At 42.3% G+C, this 24,281-nt stretch overlaps 1 long non-coding RNA gene across 1 annotated transcript; it reads left to right on the plus strand.

Moving 5' to 3' along the window:
• The first annotated feature begins 16 nt into the window (after window positions 1-16).
• LOC140075841 (uncharacterized) lies at window positions 17-23,773 on the plus strand. Its single transcript, XR_011849467.1, has 3 exons — window positions 17-210; window positions 10,482-10,592; window positions 23,318-23,773. It is a non-coding gene; the product is annotated as an uncharacterized lncRNA (long non-coding RNA).
• The last annotated feature ends 508 nt before the right edge of the window (window positions 23,774-24,281 follow it).

Consider the following 24,281-nt stretch of genomic DNA (forward strand, 5'->3'; position numbering starts at 1 on the left):
GCAGCCCCCGCGGGCGGCGGCACTGGCGGGAGCGCGCACAGCGAGAGGAGGAGGAAGGGGGGAGGCGTGCGCGCGCGCGATAGAGAGAGAGCTGAGGAGACGCGGGGGCGCGCACATATGATCAACACCGGGATCTATAGAGCCGGGACGGAACGTATAGACTAGAGGAGGGTTACATGCAGGAAGTGTGGGAATATATAAGTGTATGAGGTAAAATATAATCACGGTGACAGAATGTATACAGTATATACTATAAATACAGTATAAAAGCAATGGTGGTACCATATCTATCTATAGCATCACCTCTACATATTTATCTAAAATCCCCAAAATGGTGGCAGGCCATAAAATAAGGTGAAAAGTACAAAAAAGTAACCTATTTTTAACCGTTAATTTTTGGATGTTATTTATGAAGGACGAATCTCTTTCTATATCACCATTATCTAAATTATCATATCTATCTATCTATCTATCTATCTATCTATCTATTATCTATCTATCATCTATCTATCTATCTATCTATCTATCTATCTCATATCTATCTATCTATCTATCTATCTATCTATCTATCTATCTCCTATCTATCTATCATCTATCTATCTATCTATCTATCTATCTATCTATCTATCTATCTATCTATCTATCTATCTCATATCTATCTATCTATCTATCTCCTATCTATCTATCTATCTATCTCCTATCTATCTATCTATCTATCTATCTCATATCTATCTATCTATCTATCTATCTATCTATCTATCTATCTATCTATCTATCTATCTATCTATCTATCTCCTATCTATCTCCTATCTATCTATTATCTATCTATCATCTATCTATCTATCTATCTATCTATCTATCTCATATCTATCTATCTATCTATCTATCTATCTATCTATCTATCTATCTATCTATCTATCATCTATCTCCTATCTATCTATCTCATATCTATCTATCTATCTATCTATCTATCTATCTCCTATCTATCTATCTATCTATCTCCTATCTATCTATCTATCTATCTATCTCATATCTATCTATCTCATATCTATCTATCTATCTATCTATCTATCTATCTATCTCCTATCTATCTATCTATCTATCTATCTATCTATCTATCTATCTCCTATCTATCTATCTATCTCCTATCTATCTATCTATCTATCTATCTATCTTCTATCTATCTATCTATCTATCTCATATCTATCTATCTATCTCATATCTATCTATCTATCTATCTATCTATCTATCTATCTCCTATCTATCTATCTATCTATCTATCTATCTATCTCATATCTATCTATCTCATATCTATCTATCTATCTATCTATCTCCTATCTATCTATCTATCTCATATCTATCTATCTATCTTCTATCTATCTATCTATCTATCTATCTATCTATCTATCTCATATCTATCTATCTATCTATCTCATATCTATCTATCTCCTATCTATCTATCTATCTATCTATCTATCTATCTATCTATCTATCTATCTATCTATCTATCTCCTATCTATCTATCTATCTATCTATCTATCTATCTATCTATCTATCATCTATCATCTATCTCCTATCTATCTATCTACAAATTGGAAGAAGCGATCAGCACTCCAGAGGTAGAATTCAAAAGTTGGTGATCTATATTGAGGCAAGTGGCAACGTTTCGGTGTTGGAAACGTTGGCTTGAAAAAGGTATCCAACACCGAAACGTTGCCACTTGCCTCAATATAGATCACCAACTTTTGAATTCTACCTCTGGAGTGCTGCTCGCTTCTTCCAATTTGTATCTGCGTAAGGACCAAGCCAGGACCTTTGCGGGATTTGCACCCCCCTCCTTAGGGGTTTCACAAAGCTGTGCGGACTTGAACTCTACTTTTTGTATCTATCTACCGTATATACTCGAGTATAAGCCGACCCAAGTATAAGCCGAGGCCCCTAATTTTACCACAAAAACCTGGTAAAACCTATTTTTTTTTTTACTCGAGTATAGGCCGAGTTTGGGTTTTCAGCACATTTCTTTGTGCTGAAAAGCTAGGCTTATACTCGAGTATATAAGGTATCTATCTATCTATCTATGCGTTGGAAATGGTAGGCAGCACTCCAGGATTCAGGTCAAATAAAGGGGATTTTTATTGAAACTAGTGGCGACGTTTCGGTGTGATACACCTTTCTCAAGCTATTTTACAAGTGCCCCATTTGGGGTATAAATAGGAAACACAATGGGGGTCATTTACTAAGGGCCCGATTCGCGTTTTCCCGACGTGTTACCCGAATATTTCCGATTTGCGCCGCTTGTACATGAATTGCCCCGGGTTTTTGGCGCACGCGATCGGATTGTGGCGCATCGGGGCCGGCATGCGCGCGGCAGAAATCGGGGGGGCGTGGCCGAACGAAAACCCGACGTATTCGGAAAAACCGCCGCATTTAAAAACCGAAAATGTGTCGCTTGGGGAGCGCTCACCTTCACCTTCTATGGGATGGTGCATTCCGGGGCGTTAAGATTCTTTTCGGCGCAGCAGCGCCACCTGGTGGACGGCGGAGGAACTACCATCTTAAATCCCAGCCGGACCCGAATCCTGTGCAGAGAACGCGCCGCTGGATCGCGAATGGGCCGGGTAAGTAAATGTGCCCCAATGTGCACATATGCATAGGGGGTGTGTCTTTAAAGTGCCGGTGCATATTATAAAAAGTTAAAAATGTACTCATCTTAATACAAAACATGTCATACAATAGAATGTGCATACGCGTAAAATACATACATAAATACATATAGTGTAAACAGACATAAATTTCATGTTAAGTGTCCTTTATAAGTGAAACAAAATGTGCAATATTTGGCTAGGAAAAGGTTAAAATGACCCAACAAGCTATGCAGATTCTCCTCTGATGTGGAAGCCTCGCGTCTGAAAAAATGACATTGCGCATGCGCCAAATTGTGGCGCACGCGCAGTGTGTCTCAGTGACTGCCGGGCGGCCATATTGGATTAGGGGGGTGGGATAAAAAAGTGGGTAAAAAAGGGGGGTGGGATAAAGAATGAGTGCCCAGCGTGTATGTGGCACAATATAGAGATATTGTATATCTCATCTGAATAGCGCTGGTGCATTGATGTGAATACAAACACATATGGTCTCCATGGTTACCGAAGAGCCTATCAAAGAGCTCTATATCACTACGGGCGGTCGTTATCGACTCGGCTTTAGCCTATCACCCGTGTAGTGATATGTCCTGTGTCCAGAATAGTGTGCATATAGCACTGGAATAAGAGATGCCAGGGGGATAAATCTGCGATGTAATCGCATCCCCAATAGTGGCAATGTTCACACCACTGGGGGTGGAACATATATTATGGTCACAACCCCCTGTGGCGGACAATAACGCCACCCTTCTGGCCATGGATAAGAACACTGGACAGTATGGGGAGACATCAGTGTCATAGAGATACATAATCGGAATGTACAATCTAGTTGTCACAACACTTATCCCAAATTCTAGAAAAAAATGTATTTAACCCCTTAGCGCTCCGCACCGTAGCTGTACTTCGCAGCTTCCCACTATTGGCACTCAGCGCAGTACAGCTACTGCGCAGAGACGATGCCGGTTCAGCGCTGCATAGCAGCGAACCGGCATCGTTAGCCGCGGGGTTTTAGCGGTAATCTACCGTTGACATTCCCGGCTAACACCCGCGGTTGGAGTGGGCTCCGATCGCGGGCGTTAACGCGACCGTGGCATTTAACATGCCTTCCCGGGGTCTTTACCCCACGATCCCCCCCCCCCCCCAGAGCGCCGTTTTCCGGGGGGTTGATCGCTGCTATGGCACCTCTAGGGTCCGATCGGGACCCCAGAGAAGCCTGGAGGGTTTTCCTTTAAGATGGCGTCTGTGATGATTGCTTGTTCATATCCCATGGTGGATCAAGTAAAAAATGTAAAAAAAAATGTTTTTCAATAAAAAATAACTTTATAAATCACTAAAAATGCCCATAAGCCCCAAAACATATAAAGAGACATATAACGCTCAAAAAAGTCTAAATCATAACACAAACCCCACATATATAGTATCACCGCGTCCGTAACAATCCATAGAATAAAACGAAATAACTATTGAACCCATATGATGAACGCCGTAAAAAAAAACGTTAAAAACCCGCCCAAAATTATGATTTTTACCTATTATATCCCACTAAAAATGCTATAAAAAGTGATCAACAAAACATATGTACTCCAGAATGATACTGTTGCAAAGAACAACATGTCCCGCAAAAAACAAGCCATCAACCAGCTCTGTAGCCAAAAACGTAACAATGTTATGCCACTTGGAAGACGGCGATGCAAAAATGATAGATTTTTCCCCACATTAGGGTTTTATTTGGCAAATTTAGTAAAACACAAGAAAAAAATATTCGTCTGGTATCCTTGTAATCGTATCGATGTAATCGTACCATAGAATAAAGATAATGTTATTATTAGGCTAAACGGTGAACACGAAAAAAAAAAAAAGTAAAAAATCCAGTACAGAATTGATGCTTTTCTACTCATGACCTCAAAAAAAGTTCCTAAATTTTCCACAATACGTGATACCAACCCCAAAATGGTAACACTGGAAAAAGCATCTCATCGCGCAAAAAAAATGCCGTCACATGGCCCAAATAACAGAAAAGCGAACATTTTATAGCCTTCAAAAGGGGGCAACGAGAAAACTAAAATCCTGGCAGCTGCAGGGTGCTCCTTCCTTTCTGCGCCTCGCTGTGCCCCCATAACACAAGTAATGTCCACATATGGGGGGTCGCTACACTCAGGAGAAATTGTAGAACAAATTTTATGCTGAGTTTTCTCTTTTTATCTTTTGGAAATGTGTAAATTTTAGGCCTAAATGAACGTATAACCGACAAAATTTGACCATTCTAAATTTCACCGCCATTTTGATTCAATTACTATGAAGATCTCAAGGGGTTAACAATCTTTGTAAATGCTGTTTCTGATAGCTTGAGGGGTGCAGATTTGACAATGGGTTGGTTATATAGGAAGTTTTTGATGCTAAATATGTAAAATTTAATTTCAAACAGAGGGCGGCACGGTGGCTGAGTGAGTAGCACATCTGCCTTGCAGCACTGGGGTCCTGGGTTCGAATCCCACCCAGGTCAACATCTGCAAAGAGTTTGTATGTTCTCTCCGTGTTTGCGTGGGTTTCCTCCGGGTACTCCGGTTTCCTCCCACACTTCAAAACATACTGTTAGGTTGTTTAGATTGTGAGCCCCTTGGGGACAGGGACCAATTTGACATGCTTGTGCAGCGCTGCGTAATCTGTGTGCGCTATATAAATAAAGAATTATTATTAAATAAAGAATTATTTAGTATTTATCCCCAAAATAGTCAATTCTGACTATACGGAAAATCGCTATTCGATTTGTAGGCCGCGTGACGTCAAAATAAATTATCCAAACATTTCAAAAATTATGAAAATGTAAAGTAGACAAATGGGAAATGTTATTCGGCAAGTTATTTAGGTGGTAAATCGATCTGCCTGAAAACGCGGTGATTTTGAATTTCGAAAATGGCAAATTTTTCTAAAAATTCATCATTTTTTTTTCCTTTTTTTGTAAATAAACGCAAAACTTATCAGCCAAAATTTACCACTAAAATGAAGTACAACATGTGGGGAAAAAACAATCTCAGAATCGCTTCAAAAGTTATAACCATATAAAGAGACGCAGATCAGAATCCAAAAAATGGGACTGAGCCTTCAGCTGTAAAATGGCTGCGTCCTTAAGGGGTTAATATCTGAATGAATACAAATAGAGTACAGGCCAAATAGTGAGGAAAAAAGAAGTTTTGTCTTCCACTTGGAGGGCTGTCAATCAGCTTGCTGCATATTCATAATTCGGTATCAAATATTGAAAGATGGTGTTAAATCTAGAAAAAAGAGAGACAAATATCAATAATCATGCAAAGAGTCTCCTATCTGGTAACAGTTTGGGATCGATTTTATGGATCCAGACACCGAATGCAGGGATTGAGGCTTCACCCTCACAAAACGTTACCCAGGTTGAACTCCACGTTTAACCCGTTAGGTTTGAGAGTGTTTAATCTGGATATCCATTTTAGTTCAGTTCTTCTTAAGATCTTTTCTCTGTTCCCTCCACGTCTGAGGGGGGGGTATATGATCAATCAACACAAATTTTAACTGGCTCTCAGTGTGTCCCTTCTCCGTAAAGTGCCTTGAGACTGGGAGATCCAGTTTTCTCTTCCTGATTGTGTACCTGTGTTGTGTAAAACGGGTTTTAAAATCCCATGTCGTCTCCCCAATATATGCTAAGCCACATGGGCATGTGAGCATGTAGACAACATAACTGGTGTTACAGTCAAGATAGTGTTTGATCTTATATTCTTTATTCATGTACGTAAATGTCTCGCCTTTAATCATGTGGGGACAGTTCATACAGGATCTGCAGGGGAAACACCCTGTCCGTGTCTTGCCCCATAGTCCTGACTGGGTGCATGTTTTGAGAGGACCTACGTCTGCTTTTACCAATACATCTTTGATATTCCTCGCTCGTCTAAAGGAGATAAGAGGGGGGGGGGGGTGGTCTAATTCTGGGAGATGAATATCCATATTACGCAGGATAGACCAATGTTTCCTAACAACACTATTTATTTCTTGACTCAAATCATTGTATGTCGTGACAAATGGAATGCGTTTGTCCATGTCTTTCCATTTTTTGGTACATAATAGATCCTGTCTGTTCATGTTATCTACTTGGCTTCTATTTTTATGAATAATTTTCCTAGGGTACCCCCGTTTTTCACATTTTTTCTCCATGTAATTAAGATCTCTGTTAAGTTTTTTGTGTATCACTAGAGATTCTTTTTACGCGTAACAGTTGGCTAAGGGGTAATGAGCGAACCATGGGTCTCGGATGACAACTATCATATCTGAGAATGTTGTTTTTGTCTGTGGGTTTGGTGTACAGTGAAGTCCTCAATCCTTCGTCTGTCATTTCCACTGTCACGTCTAGAAATTGTATATGTTCTTTGGATTTAACCATCGTGAATTTGATGTCCTGGTCTATTGTGTTTAAGTACCTATGGAAATCATCCAGTTGCTGCTCCGAGCCTGTCCAAATGAGGAAGGTATCATCTATGTATCGCCACCACTTCTGTACGTATTGGAAGTGGTGCGACACATAGATGAAACCCTCCTCAAGGTCAGCCATCACAAAATTCGCGTAGGTGGGGGCCATATTGGCCCCCATCGCTACTCCTCTCAGCTGCACATAAAAGTCAGTACCAAATAGAAAGTAGTTGTTGAAGAGTATAAGTTCAAGTAGTTCTAGAGCTAGATGTCGCTCTTTAGGATGGTATTCTGATCCCTCGAGTACCCTCTCAATGGCCTGTAATCCCCTATGATGGTCTATGGATGTGTAAAGGGATACTACATCGAATGAGACCAACCATGGTGAGTTATTCGTCCCTATGTCAATGGTGTTCAATTTTGTCAAATTGATGACAAATTTGCACATTGTGTTTCCTATTTATACCCCAAATGGGGCACTTGTAAAATTGCTTGAGAAAGGTGTATCACACCGAAACGTCGCCACTTGTTCCAATAAAAATCACCTTTATTTGACCTGAATCCTGGAGTGCTGCCTACCATTTCCAACGCATATACAAGTAAGGACCTGGCCAAGATCCTTGGGGGCTCTGCACCCCTCCTTTGAAGGAGTTTTCTACTGTGCGGACTTGAACTTTCCATGTGTATCTATCTATCTATCTATCTATCTCCTATCTATCTATCTATCTATCTATCTATCTATCTATCATCTATCTATCATCTATCTATCTATCTATCTATCTATCTATCTATCTCCTATCTATCTATCTATCTATCTATCTATCTATCTATCTATCTATTATCTATCTATCTCATATCTATCTATCTATCTATCTATCTATCTATCTATCTATCTATCTATCTCATATCTATCTATTATCTATCTATCTTCTATCTACCGGTATCTATCTATCTATCTATCTATCTATCTATCTATCTATCTATCTATCTCCTATCTATCTATCTCCTATCTATCTATCTATCTATCTCCTATCTATCTATCTATCTATCTATCTATCTATCTATCTATCTATCTATCTATCTCATATCTATCTATTATCTATCTATCTTCTATCTACCGGTATCTATCTATCTATCTATCTATCTATCTAGAAAAGTAAAAATTCACAGCAGCACAGCGTCAAGAGAGAACCCCTAACAAGGGGGGGTGCAAAGACTCAGCAGTCCTGGTAGAAGACTGACAAGTATATAAATCCAAAAAAATTGAGGCAGCACTCCAGATTGTGAATGGAAAAACGGAAGTGTTTATTCCAAAACCGGCGACGTTTCGGTGTTTATCACCTTTTTCAAGCTTGAAAAGCTTCAAGGCTTGAAAAAGGTGATAAACACCGAAACGTCGCCGGTTTTGGAATAAACACTTCCGTTTTTCCATTCACAATCTGGAGTGCTGCCTCAATTTTTTTGGATTTATCTATCTATCTATCTATCTATCTATCTATCTATCTATCTATCTATTTATCTATCTATCTATCTCCTATCTATCTATCTCATATCTATCTATCTATCTATCTATCTATCTATCTATTATCTATCTATCTATCTATCTCTCTATCTATCTATCATCTATCTATCTATCTATCTATCTATCTATCTATCTATCTATCTATCTCCTATCTATCTTCTATCTACCGGTATCTATCTATCTATCTATCTATCTATCTATCTATCTATCTATCTATCTCATATCTATCTATCTCATATCTATCATCTATCTATTTAGAATATGGAAAAGAGTCCAGGGCAGCACAGCTATGTCCGTGTGCAAATCCTTAGACCTTTGGCCCAGGTCCTATGTAGACAGTTCAAATAACAGTACCTATCCATCTCCATGTGATATTCCGCCTGAATTAATGACATCATATACAGAGACTAATTCTGAATTCACCTTATTTTTATGATTTTTTTTTCTGTTTCAAAAATCTTCTGTGTGAACATATCCTTAGGTTTCAGAGTGTAAGTTTATACCAACTATTGGTTGACCATGCTGCTAACCCTGAACCCAAATTCCATTGCACACTTTACAACTTAGGTTTATTATTATGCTAGAAAGCCAAAAGGGAGGGGGGAGGTGTTACCAGAGCTACTCTTTATTGTTGCTTCACAAGCTGTTATACTGTTCAGGAGCACTTCCCCCCCTTCTACTAAGCAGAGGGAGGGGGGGGGTGCTGAGACAGCAGAGGCTGGGGGGGGGGGCAGTGTAACAGCCTGTGAAGCTTTAGCATGGAGGGGATCTGGTATCGCCCACAGAGCCCTAATGGCTCATTAGCATAATTTTAAAAGTTGCTTTTAGAAGGAAGGGGGGCATGGATAACATATATAAGATACCACAGTCCTGGTGCCTGGATCTTTGAGTAATGTCCCTGGTTTATCAGGATGGGTTTTGCTGATAAATATTCTATGATTTACAAAAAAACAAAAATGCAATTAGATAAGATATGGATTATATGTTATCAATATATTTTACGAGACTAGAAGCGGAGAAGGACCCGCAGTGGTCACATGACCATCACTGCACAGGTCCTGCACCCAGTAGCTCAGAGGTAATCTATAGAAGTGTCTAACATTGAGGAGTCATTTATATGAACAATCTCACCAGAGGAGCCTAAAACGAATCCCCAAATTCTGCTAAATCCAATCACAGACTTTTCATTTGTGCGGATCATAACTGAAGTAGATAATGTAGTAAGGAGGAAGGAGGTTTAGTTTTGCAAGTGAATTTTAAAGGGACAGTACAGAGGGGTAACTTGAGGGGGTGCAGAGGGGTGTGGTTACAATTGGGCTTAGGAGTCCAGGAGGAGGGATACAGAAGCTTTTCTTCGTGTCGTCACCCCCTTATATGAACCAATAGATACACAGTATACAGAGATGTCTCTGTCTGTTAAATTTGAGGGAAGATTGTTACACGTTCCTTTATTAATAGCATGAAAGTGGTGCAACAGCTATTGATAGCGGACGCATAAATGAAGGTCCATTAAATCTAACAGAAAGCCCAGGTGCAGGTGTGAACAGGGCTTAGGCCACATCTCCTTCTCGATAGATGTGTAAAATCCATAATACTGGTGGTGCACAACATGTAGCCAAGTTACCAGTTGCAAATGAAGCCAGAATTCTTCCTAAACAATGATGTGTAACACGATGGACATTGCGCTAACACAAAGTATGATAAGAATGACGGCGCAGGAAGAAACACTTTGACCAGTGAAATATGTCCACAAGAGGGTAAGAATGCAAGGAGTTAACTTAAAGGGGCAGTGGTATAATAAGCACAGGAAACCACATTTAACAACTGCAATTTCCGTTTTCCATAGAAGCGATTTGTAGGAATAAATATTGCTCGGTTTTGTTTTACAGATGCAGTTGCGCCCTGACACATCTCCACCTAATGACATATCGATCATCTCTCTGTGGGCACCGAAGGACAACCTTCAGATGAATGCTCTCCAAAGCGTCAATAACCTGCAGGTATTCAGTAGTGTCATCTGCAGTGGTTCGTATAACATGATTTAAGGGGTTCTCTATGCTGTGGCATATCCATGGTAACAGTTCTGTCATTAGCTACTACACCATTAAGTTGCCCCCTAAGGTAGGGCATGGAATATCCTTGTTAGAATTTCCTATTTTATGTACATAAAATGTGTAGTGTCATTTTTGGCCAGAGATGAGTCACTTTTACAGGTTGGAGAGGGAACATTAATTAAGATAACCCTCTGTTGCAGCTAGAACCATGCTTCTGGTGTCTTTCTAAAGATGAGAATCTCAACTTTTAAAACATACTGCGGTTCTGAGTGCTATAGAACCAGAGATTTGGGCAGTTACAGACATAGCTGAGAGTGCGAACTGTAGGTAAAGATCCAGTTCCTAACGATGTCTTTATCTACAGGTCGCAGTCTCAACTTTATCTGCGATTCTGTATCTCATAGAACCACATTCTTTTCTTTAAAACACCAAAGCATAGCCATAGGTGCTATAGAGCGCAAGGTAAGGACATCTGAAGTAACTCACTTGTCTAAGGCAAAACTATTCCCTGTTTATTTGCATATGGCTTTGGAATAGATTTTTTTTTTTATCTGTAGAAGATGGAGAAGATTTGACATAAAGAGTGAATTCTTGAAAGAGCATGTCACACCCTACATGAGGGGGCTGGTAGTTCAGTAATGTAAAAGTTGATGATAGGTTCCCTATAAGTTGGGGGAAGAAAATAGTTGGGCACTAGGTGTCATGATGTTGCACTTTGACCCCACTCTAAGGGGGCTGCCTTACTAAGGGGCTAGGATGCAAGTTTTTTTTTTATTTCAACTTGGAAAACTTATTTGCATATAAATGCGTAAGGGTGCATTTACAAATGCATTTTCAAACGCATCACAACAGCTGAGAAGAGGAGCTTTGCCTAATGACATTGCTGTAAACATTACGTTAACAAGTATGTTGACACCATGTTAACACATGTGTTTTGGAAACACAATGTTGACAGCAATGTAATTGCGCTAATCTCCTCTTCTCAGCTGTTGTGATGCGGTTGAAAAACGCATGCGTTAACTCCACGTATGATGAACGCACACTAGGTTTCCACATGGCTACAATAGGCAAACTCTCTGTGAGGGGAGCTTTTTCTTCCTGACTTCATGTAAGTTATTCACACTTCTTACTTCTGTTTAGCCATGCTAACATGCTGCTTGTCGCTGATGATTTATCATTGGCTATAGTTATGACTTTAATTGTCCGTCATGGGGCCAGAATAGGGCCCAGAATAAGATGAAGTAGAGTCAGACAGATCCATAGCTGATATCGCTCCTCCTGTGTCTTCTGAACACATTTCCTCTTGGTTCAAGACACAGCGTGAGCGAAAAGACGAGTCGTCGTTAAGAAAGCAGAAGCTGAGTCGCTCATCCGTTTCCCTCTGTGTCAGAGGGAGAAATTATTTCTGAGGACTCCTTCACAGACTATAAATAGCTAAAATATTCTTTGTATCGTGATAGCCAGCGGTTAAATCGATAGAAGTTGAAAGTTGTTGATACCTTTTATCGGCTTCATCGGACAAGGTACAAGGCAACTTCTGAATAGAGCACAAATTTCTACACAAATGGACGCAGTAACGCTAGTAGGGTCCATGGGTCAAGTGAAACAGGACCATCAATGTAAGGAGGGAGGAGTAGGCACTTTAATGACTGCTACTTGTTTAATAAGTATTGGGACACTGCAAAACCCTAAGGCTGCATTCACATGAACGTGTGCTCGCTGTACCGTAGCATGGTAGGCACACTCGGCGCCCGCGAGAGGAGGAGGGGGTGAGTGCTACTCTCCCACGCCCCTCTCCATAGAGGATCATGGGGCACGGCGCCGTATTCCATGTCCTATCTTTCTCCTGGCTACGGAACGGTACGATGCCGCACGTGTGCTGCACCATTCGGCACCATGCACCCATTGCTGGCCTATGGGGGACATATATATGCCCCCCAGCTGCTGTGTGAATGAAGCCTAAGGATAAGGACCTATGGAGGGAAAACACTGCAGAATGTTGACAGGAGACTGTAAAGTTACCGCCACCATCTGTAATCAGTTGAACTTGAAACTAAATCTGCAGAATGAATTGACACGTTATGGATTCTTTAAGCTGCCGATGTAAATTGCTGCACGTGAGTCCTGGTAGTAGCCAACGCACTGGGAGATCCACTCCCCAGCCCACGGCCCACTGAGGACGTCCCCTCCAAAAGTCATTGTGATGCTGAACTATTTGTCCTTCATCGAGAGAAAAGCTTGGAAGTTTTACATAAAGACTGGACCTTCTCTAATTTCTAGTTTCAGAAGTGGAGGCAGAGGAAATAAGCAGAGAAGTCGTAGGACCAGACCAGAACAACAAAATCCCCCTCGGTGCTGCAGATTCACAGGCTGTTACAATGTGCATTGGTACTCCCCCCACCCCCTCCCACGGTGTAAGATTACATAAAGCAGAAGTAGGGTAAGGTGCTTAAGGGAATAGGGGGAGGGGCACTGGTAACAACTCTAGATCCCTTCTAGCTCATTAGAATAATTATAAAAGTTGATTTTAGAAGGATGGATCTATGAGTAATGTCTGTGGTTTATCGGGGTGGATTCTGATGGTAGATTTCCTATAGAGGAAATTTTTTGCATTTCTGGTGGTCATTTCCCACATTCCAAAAGCCATTTATGTTGTATGAGGCTCGTTGTTAGCTGTGGGACAAATTGTATTTTTTTTTTTTTGTGGCACTGTATATTATTATGTACAGGAATATTGGTTAAAAGAATTCAAAACTGACAAAAAAATGCAATCGCACATATTCTTATTATAACGACTTTCACTGTTCAGTCCCGATGACACAACTTCCCTTATTCTTTTGGTCAATACGATGACAGAGATACCAACAGGTTTGTTATGTCTTCATTCAATGGCGAATACCCCAAAATCATAGTTGTTCCTCTGCTGATCCACCTTGATGAATTTCAGGTGTTTCAGGGGCTCAGGGGACATTTCAATGGAGACGGATAGTTGTTCCAGATGCCACCGGCCACCAGGACATCACCATCCTTGAAGCATGTTGTCACCCTGTCCTGATCATAGTGGATATGTAGAACATTCATTAGAACATTGTAATTGGGCACTAGAAGAGTGGAGATGGGCTGCCGGACACCAGAGTCCTCACATTGATCCTGGAGGAGCTCCTGGGCCTTGTTTTTCATGATCTCCTGTCTCCAGGAACCAGGCATCTCCACTTGTGGTGTCTCCATCACAGGGTTGCCTGGAACTTTGGTGGATCAATGGATAATTTTATACACCACGGTTTTCTTGGCTGGTTGGGATGTCTTTGGAGGTTAGTACTTTTCTCATAAGGCTGATTCTGGGAGCTTCATCAGACGCCATCCCAATGTCTTGAGGCTCAGACATTTATATGTTCAGGTGTCTTGAGACTTAAGAAGGACACGTCATTTGTTTATCCATGTTTATTCTCAACATCAACCAGATGCATCCCAAAGTGTCAGATGATAGAATCCACAATCTGAGAAGGGAAATTGCTAAAACATGGTCTTGGCTTTCGGGTTTTCAGGCCGTGAAGAGCGCATTACATGGAGAAAATGCCACCATTGTCCATCAATGGACCAAGCAGATTAGACAGCACAATGTCACGCACCTGATACAGTGGCACAACAGCAGCTTCCAAGCAGATCTTAGCAGCTTGTATTCACTACAGATGTGTCTGAGTGAGGATCGGGCCAACCCTAGAAGATTCCTGGATGGAGAACACATGGAGAGAAAGAGAATTCACTCCTCAAATTTCATACAATTGAGAACAAAAGGGCTGCAAGCATTGATTTAAGTACTGATCCAGTCCCAAAATGTATGTCAATAATGAAGGCAGCACTCAGCTACTTGTTGGCAGTCAAGTCCTTTTCAGATCAGCTGCCTGGCTTTCTCTTCTGATTGACCCGGATTGCGTTGGACTTGTTTGTCTGGTACCTGTTCTTCTGTTCTGGGCTTGGCTGTCCCTGACTACTCACCAGTCTGTCCCATGCTGATACCTCTTCTGGTTCTGACCCAAGTATCCTTAGTGTTCCATGTAAGGCCCAGTAGACCCCTAGGTGTAATTTTACACAATTTTTTTTACAATGTATTTTTTTTTTTAATCCACACCAACAGCTGCAATCAATTCCATCCCCAACAGGAAAAAACAATGTTCTTTTATTCCACCATCACAAAAAAGTTTGACTTTTCTCAAGGCATTATCAAGCCACATAAAATCCGAATGTTTGAGGATATATCCACATCACGTTTTTAGGGCAGCAGCATATCCCACAGTGTACTCTTACAGGCTAAGGTTAAATTCACACGAAAGGGTGCCCGCCGTACTGTAGCAGCAATGGCACACATCGGCGTTGCTCACCCCCGCCCCTCTCCATAGAGAAACATGGCGCCCGGCACCGGATTCCGGGGAAAGATAGGACATGTCCTATCTTTTTCCCGTGTACAGAACAGTGCATGGCTGGCCACTCCGTGCGCCCATTGCCGGCTTATGTATGTACTATATTTATACTTCGGCCGTATATACACCCCACAGCGGGCGTGTAAATGAAGCCTTAAACATCCTCTGGTACAGCTTCTCCTCCAGCGGAGAAGAAGCGAACATCGCAGCCAGTGATTTGCTGCTGCCAATGTTTTGGATGTCTCCCCGGTGATATTTCTGTCCATATTTGGGCCTCCCACAGAATACATTCAGCGGAGGCTGGGGATGGATGCAATATAGTGGCATCTGTCCCTCGTATCATCTAATAACCTCAGCTGGTTGTATACTGTAGTCACTGCTACACAGGATGCCTCTGTTTTCCAGTAGAAGTCTATGGACATACTGAGTGTAAACAGCGGGAACTTTCCTGATGTACTGTATATACTGAGAGTATCCAAAAAAGGTCATGTGAATATAACCATGAATTTTGGGGTTTCACCTGCACTCTCAGTGTACAGTTAATCACATCTCCATTGCTGTAACACATCTCAGTTTTGTATATCATCAGAAATCTGCCACGTATAAGGGAAGTCATCCCGGCAATAGGAATCTAATACTCGGTTCCTGTTTATGTTACCTCCTGGTTAGAATTCAGAATCTTGCAGAACAATATCTGTATTGTACAAATTCTTTATGCAGGTGGGGAAAAAAAAAAGCAAACATGTGCAACAAAGATCTTTTTTTTTTACAAGTTCCTTGTATCTTCTTCAGGGGATATGATGAAACGCGCACACGCCTGCGGAGGAACTGGTTCCTGACATCTCTGCAGTAAAACGTTAGTCAGTTACTTATGTGGAAAGTGAAAGCTGATGTGCAAGCGAATCACAAAAGACATTACAAATTCAGCCCAAAGGTCGTTTCACTAGAGGTCATTCATCACCCAGGAGTTCAAGGAGGGGAAATTACCTTCAGATGCCACAGCCAATATCCAAATGATAATAGAAAACCCCCCAGGGCTCAAGTGTTGATGTGGAAAAATTAGATTGATAAGATTGAGTACTGGGAATGGGGTCCGTGTAGTGAGAGATAGGGGGTTGTATTTAGGTGTTGTCCATGATAATCAATGCTGGACAGAATTGTGATTGGTTGCTGTGGGCAATAAAAGCTGCTATATCACTAGTTGGCTTTCCAAAAATCAGGTTGAAAATCAACATAAATGTTATGCATACAATTTGGATCTTCTGCATGTACACTAAGGGTAGATTCTTACACCTGCCCTGAATAGATCTTGGTATGTAGAACAACTTTTCCTATTATCTTGATTACCTATGTGCAGCAGTTTCTTTGCTATCCTCCTCAGTTTAGCCTGCCCCTGCTGTAGCTGGGTCTCTTGTAGTGATGCGTCATTCATGAACCAGCCGGCTCTTTTATGTGAATGATGGGAGTCGGCTCCCTTCAGTGAGATGATGGCTAATTTTACCCCACCCCTAACCAGCTCACCACGCCCCCTTTAACCTGATAGAATCGGGTAATACATGTTATATAGAGCCAGGAGAACCGGCTCTTCTTAGTGAGTCCAATGATCCAGCTCCCTAAGAAGAGCCAGACTCTTCATCACTAGTCTCCAGGAAGTGCTGATTCCTGCTGTGATTCTGTCTGGCTGTTTACAGATACGGAGGGGCTGCTGCTCCCTGCTCACATAGGAGTTTGGAGTAGTGATAGGAATTCCGGCTCTTCTAAGTGAGCTGGCTCATAAGGTTTCACTCACTAAGAAGAGCCGTCTCTTCTAGCTCCTGAATTGCTCCCTATTAAATATACAATAGGGAGCCTCAGGTCAATCAGTCACAGCACTCCCCTTTTAACCCGATTGTATCGTGTTAAGAGGGGCGTGGTGAGCTGGTAAGGGGTGGGGTTAAGTGAGTGAACAACACATCACTAGTGAGGAGAGGCAGGTCATGTGATGCTCTCTGTGTGTAGCTGAGAGGAGTATCAGATCGGAGTGTGTTCAGTGCAGTTGATTCAGGAGTCTCCTACACAGAATAGTGATGTACAACATCCCTTCCATCTGTCACTCCATAGCAGTCTGTAATTCTGCAGAATCTATGTCACTGCACCTCATGCTGTGTAAGTCCTTCCACCAGCTTCTGTTCTCCAGACACTTTTTGCACAACAAGGAGCTGTTAACCCTCACACAGCACAAGCATTGACTTCATGCAACTGTTTCACTGCTGGTTTGTACTACTTATTGTATGCTCCTCCATGTGATGAAAGCTGGCAGGCTAGTCACTATGTACATCCTGTTTGTACACTATGCAGTGTTCATTCAGTTACTGAATGAGAGAGCACAAGGCATCATTGGAATTGAGGGCAACCTAAATTTGATTCAGTTTCGGGGCATATCCAGGGATAGTCTCTGCCCACTTCACAGCCTGTGAGATTTTTGACAAATTGCTGCAGAACCAAACAATGCCATAATTATGGAAAGAAAAGAGCAACAACACAATATGAGCATCGTTCTTTTTATTTTTTAAGGGGGGGGGGGAATCTGTTAATTTTCCAAAATTAACAGAAAACTCTCCTTGAGGCAGGTTAGGTGTAAGAAACCACAGATAAACGAAGAAGAACCAAATCGACTGATCGGTTCATTTTCCAGTTCAGAAATGGAATATGTGAAGAAAATTGTTAAAAATGGAAAAATCTGTGAATGGACCTGTGAAAGGGAGGACACCTGCATCTGAGACGAGACTAAAAATGGACATTTTTATCCTTGAGAATTTTGCAATTATAAGCAAAGCCTATTATTTTCTATCTCTCACTTGTGGTTATCCTGGATTAGTTTGATGCTTCGGGCAACAAAACAAGAGACGGTTTTATGTCTTGCCCGGAGGCAATAAAAATCTACATCCTGGTCTGCACAGAGGAGCGACCGAGAAGCTGCAGGACTTTTGCGAAAAAATGAAAAGGGAGATACATTTTTTGTGAGTGTTTTTAAGCTGAGTAGTTTGAACTTAGATGTCCTTTTTATATAAGAACAACCCCTCCCCCCCAAAAAAGAGCAACTAGAATGAAACACTACATGGAACCTGTAGAATCATTTGTCATGGCTCCCAGAATACACTGGAAGGTTGTTACCATCCCAGTGGGGTATGTCAAGAGGAAAACTATTTTTGGGGTATCAATAGCTTTGAGGATGTTTTGGAAGTATACACCATGCAACAGACCCCAATGGTCCACGTCAATGTATCACTAAATGCTCCACTATCAAATGTGATGCCAGTGTGGATGGAGGCTCGGATAATATTATTATCTCATCATTTATCTGAACCCTCTGAATAGATTCTGGCTTTTCTGAGCTTGTTAACCACACACTCAGGGTTTCTCTCCCTTGGCTGAGCTGGGTGTGAGTATTGTGGAAAGCTGACTGGTTTCATCTTGCTTCTGAGCTGGGGGTTTTCAGTTGGGGCTTGATTGATGGACAGCTGAGAGGGTGGCGACCAAGAATGCCTTAAATATCCTATCCTCAGTTCACTCAGGGCTGGTTATACTTTCTCCTGCGATGTGTACTTCTACTGTCTGTGTTTTGGTTAGACCTTTTTCCTGAAAACCATACCTGAACTTTAATCCAGCCTGCTCTGGAACCCTGTACCTGAGCCTGATCAATAACTCCGAACCTGTACCTGAGCCTGAATCCTGCCTGATCCGCAACCTTGAACACATACCTGAGCCTGAATCTAGTGTGAACCCTTATCCCGTGCCTGATTCCCCGATTCTTATGTGTCTGTACATTTTTATCTATCCCTCTGTTCCTCTTGCTTCTGTACTGAGCACATACTCAAGTAGGGATTGTCGACCAGTAGTCCCTTACCACTAGGGTTTGTGTGGCTATTTGGTAGGGAATTAGAGCAATATGGTAGGTAACCAATTGCCTCCTTGGGAAACTCATTTGGAAACAAATCTCACTAGGGAATGTAAAGGTTGAGAAGCTTTGCTCTACAGTGTCAACCACTCTCTTCCAGGTGGTGATAGAGGGTGACATAAAAGAGGATTCCCATTAGACGCCCCTTTACTATAGGTTAAGAAAAACATTATTTAGAGGTAGCAAGGTCAAAATATGCCTCTTGCCTTCCAGTTCCCCTTCAAGCATTTTATATATCACTGTTCCGATACAGGGGGGTCTTCAAAATCAAGATAAAGTGCAAGTTTCTTAGATCTGTAGTCTGAAGCCGAGAGCTTCTTCTTGTCCTGTCCTCATCAATGGAGACCTCAAAGCATCCAATGAAATCAATGTACACAAAGGCACCTGTCAGATTGTTCATAAAAGTTACAGTCTCACCAAACTTTTAGCAATTTTTTGTAATTAAAGGGGCAGCACTTTTAAGGTTAGGTGAACCTCTACAGAGATGTGTGCAGGGGACAGGTCTGATCGTCCAGCATTTGCTTTCCATTTGTATCTGATCCAGGTCGCTAGTTTTGTGGTTGCCTTTGCTTGCACCACTTTTGTTTGATTGTCCATTTTGGAAATAAACCGACCCATCATCTTCATCATCATCATCATCCGTCAGTGGTTGTAATGAAAGGGTTGCGGCGTATTTTGAGTGGAGAGCTTCATTCGTGGACTCAACTTGGGAGGAAGAATTGGGAGGCTGCAGTCTTGTCATGTGACCGTTTTAGTGCCAGGACAAGCTGATTTTCCGAGTTTGTTATGTCATATTTGAGACAATCTGGACAAATTTAGTGCTAGGGGAAACTAAGTATTTACAGGTCATCTAATATTTGTACTAGGGGTCAACCAAGATGGTTCAACCATTGCCTATAGGTATCTTTAATTTAAGCCCAACTTTGAAAACCATTTAGGAAGTTTGTCACCACATTGCATTAATCATCTTGAGCTAATTATTGGTTACTGCCTATATGATATACGGGGGCGGTTCAATAAGTACCCATGTTAGAAATGAAGACACCATTTTTTCCCAAATTTGTATTTTTTTTTTTTCAACATAGTCCCCTTTTAGAAAGATGCACTTCTCCCAACGTTCCTGCCAAAAATAGGATTTGTGGAACTCTCCAAAATACGCCTCTGTCTCGGCGATGACTTCCTCGTTTGAGCTAAATTTTTTTCCTGCGAGCCATTTCTTCATGTTAGGGAACAAGAAAAAGTCGCAGGGAGACAGATCGGGTGGATCCAGGGCGGGGGGTGGGGTGGTGTTTGACGCTGCCGCAGCAATTCATGACGCAATTCATGCAGTTTGGCAGCAACAACTACGGATGAATGTGCTGGTGTGTTATCGTGGTGAACAGCACCTTCTTTTTTTGCCAAATGCGGCCGTGTAGTATTGTCCAGTGATCGTTCTTCCTTTTTCTAAAAAATCCATGTGGATGACGCCGTTCGCATCCCAAAAAAATCGTGGCCGCGACCTTTCTGGCCGATGGGACCGTCTTTGCCTTCTTTGGAGCAGATTCACCGGGGAGAAAATCCAATGTTTTGATTGTTGCTTAGTTTCTGGTGTGTAATGATGAATCCAGGTTTCATCAACGGTGACAACTCGACGCAAAAACTCCTTCGGATCTCGCTTACATTGTTCCAAACACTGCTCCGAAGTTAACACCCGCATCCGCTTGTTGTCCACCGTGAGCAGTTACGGCACCCATCGGGCGGTCAATTCTTTCATCGCCAACTTATCATGTAAAATATTAATTGCCGCTCCGGTCGACACACCTGCGGCCTCTGCTACTTTGCGCACTTTCGTTCGTTGATCACTGAGTATCATGTTGTGGACTTTTTTAATGATTTCCTAGGTAAACGCGGTTGCCGGGCATCCTGGTCGCTCTTCATCAAAAACGGATGTTCGCCCATGTTTAAATTAGTTGAACTAATATCTAACTGCGGTCATAGATGGCGAAGTGTCCCCATAAACAGCATCCAACTTTGCTTTTATCTCCTCACATTTTATCCCATCCAAAAACAAAAAGCGAATTACCGAACGATACTGCTCTTTCTCCGTCTTTCCGAAAATCACAAAACACGACTTACTCAGGAACACCCTCTGTCGTCAAACACGGGTACTTATTGAAGCGCCCTCGTATAAGCTCCAGAGCAGCATTCGTAATTCTGCCGATCCCAAAATCCTTCATTGTTGTTGGCTTACTGCCAATAACTTTGCTCTGATACATTGTAGTCTTGTAGGTGTCTTTTACAGGGTTCAGACGAAATTAAAGTGTTCCCTCTGTAGAATCCTGGACGTGTCTGGTGATGCGGTTATTAATTAGTAATATCGCGAGGGCATGAACTTTTTGATTTTGACTCATCAGTGTAAAAAGCTTATTCAACCAAAATCAATTGACCTTTTGAATGAGAAATTTCTACCACAACGGGTATTGTTTTTCTCTGTGCCCAAACTATTTTATAGTTAACTTTCTTCGGCATATACCGTATATACTCGAGTATAAGCCGACCCGAGTATAAGCCGAGGCCCCTAATTTTACCACAAAATACTGGGAAAACCTATTGACTCGAGTATAAGCCGAGGGTGGGAAATGCATTGGTCACAGCCTCCCCAGTGTATATAGCCAGCCAGCCCCTGCCCCAGTGTATATAGCCAGCCAGCCCCTGCCCCAGTGTATATAGCCAGCCAGCCCCTGCCCCAGTGTATATAGCCTGCCAGCCCCTGCCCCAGTGTATATAGCCTGCCAGCCCCTGCCCCAGTGTATATAGCCTGCCAGCCCCTGCCCCAGTGTATATAGCCTGCCAGCCCCTGCCCCAGTGTATATAGCCTGCCAGCCCCTGCCCCAGTGTATATAGCCAGCCAGCCCCTGCCCCAGTGTATATAGCCTGCCAGCCCCTGCCCCAGTGTATATAGCCTGCCAGCCCCTGCCCCAGTGTATATAGCCTGCCAGCCCCTGCCCCAGTGTATATAGCCTGCCAGACCCTTCCCCAGTGTATATAGCCTGCCAGACCCTGCCCCAGTGTATATAGCCTGCCAGCCCCTGCCGGACAGATCGCACAGAAGATATACAGGGGTCGCCAGAAAGGTGAGTTTAGATATATTTAGTTTTTGACTCGAGTATAAGCCGAGTTTGGGTTTTTCAGCAAATTTTTTGTGCAGAAAAACTAGGCTTATACTCGAGTATATAAGGTACTGTTTTGTTTTTTCACAGTAATTTTTATTTTTCATTTTTATGCACCTACTGTTGCAGAAATAACCCCACAAAGATGAGCTTAAGAACCAGACAAAGAAATGTACTGTTCCGATTCGGCTTCTTGTGCTGCAGCTATTACCCCTATCTTTGATTCTGTGGTATCTAGAAATATGCTGCTGGTGTCATATTAAAGAAAACTGATACTAGATATGGATAAGCTGCCGTAGATGCTTTACATCTTAAAAGAAGGGGGGACGGTGTAAAAAGTGGAAAGTTTTTATAACATGACATCTCAGTAGGGAGGAAATAATGGACCTAGTTAAAGGAAAACAACCCCCACCCTAGGGGCTGTATTCTAGATATTTAGATATACACAATGATATTGTACCTAAGATCATAGGGGGTCTTTGACTTTATCATGGTGAGACCCGGGGTTTGGGTGGCACTGGCATGCGATGGTAGATGGTTCAGTTCTAGTCTTCATAACTTGCTGGGATGGGTCAGTTTCACAGTAACCAGCGGGAGGAGTGATTAATCCGAAAGAGGTGGGCCATATTGAAGTCGAATTCCATTTGAGGACTTTGGGCTGTGAAATGGGGTCGCCCATCCACAACCTGTTGTTCTCCTTTTGACGGAGCATGAGGGGGACTTTTACTTAAGGTATGGCTCTGGGTGGCTGCTTATGTTCTTGGATCCACTGCATATTTAATGAGGATGTGTGTGGAAATTTTAGTAGTATGTCATTTACAACTGAAACAATAATTCCAAGTTGTAATACCGTTATTTTGTTAAAATGCTAATAAAATATTTTGTTAAAAAAACCTTAGCGTAGAACTGTGCTACAACCTGGCGCAGGCTGTAGGTAGTATGCAGAGACATCACGGACCCCAATCCACCCAACTGGCATAGAGGAGTCATGGCTTGTACAGCAGTATTTGAGTGTGATCTGAAAGATAAGATCCCTTATCTTTAATATGACCCAAAAGTGTGTTTCTAGGTTCTATAGAACAGAACACTCCCCCAAAACCAATAAACGTGATTAATCTCATGTGAAAATGAAGTGAGAAGAGTCATATTTGATATTTCACATTCTAGAGAGGACATCTAGTGGGTTAAAGCCTGGTGACCAGTCAAGACAGGAATTGACCTAAAAGCGGTGTCACTGCGGCCACTGAAGACCATGGCGATGTGGTGAAGCAGGGCAAGTACTTTTTCTTCTCTTTTTTTGTTTTGCTATTGCAAGTATTTCTGGAAAACCTCTTTCACACAGTTTCACATCGCCAGTTTGATATATAATGCAAGGAGTCCCTGCTTCCCAGCAGTTCACCATGATTACAGTGGTGAAGGAGGGACTCTGGCATCCAATATCTCTATGAAGCATGGAGTCCTGTCCTTGGCAATGTGGTCGGACACTGCACAGTACGTGATTCACAGAACAACCAGTAAGTGAGAGGTGTGTGTATGTGTGTTTCAGTGCTCCATAAGGCTATATTCACACTGCCGTTGCCTGCCCGTACCGTAGCGGGCAACGGCAGTGTACGGGGAGAGGAGGAGGAGGTGAGCACAGCTCACCCCCGCCCCTCTCCATAGCAACCTATGGCGCATGGCGCCGTATTACGGGAAAAGATAGGACAGGTCCTATCTTTTTCCCGGGTACGGAACGGTACGGTGCCGCACGTGTGCTGCACCGTACCGCTCCCGTAGGGTGCCGTGCGCTCATAGGAGTGTATGGGGGACGTGAATGTAGCCTTAGGGTCGCAACTGTTGGTTCCCCCCAATACATCACACCCAACATATAGACAATTGTTTCTGATCTACATTTGCCTCCTCGGGCCATACCTCCACGTGCTCGCTGCAGCTAATCATTGGCCTCAACGGGCTCTTATTACCCATAGAGCCAAGTGGCTGGCCACAGCGATCACGTGCACGTATGTCTTAGCCGCGGCGATGAAACATATGCCACAGTCTTCAATAATAGTTTAAATATCCCCTCGTGGACACAAATAAATGGCTCTCTGGATCGCGTTTCAAGTATGTGACCAGTTTTTTGTTTTAATCG

This window comes from Engystomops pustulosus, chromosome 8, assembly GCF_040894005.1.
Source record: "Engystomops pustulosus chromosome 8, aEngPut4.maternal, whole genome shotgun sequence".
In the NCBI taxonomy this organism is placed as follows: Eukaryota; Metazoa; Chordata; class Amphibia; order Anura; family Leptodactylidae; genus Engystomops; species Engystomops pustulosus.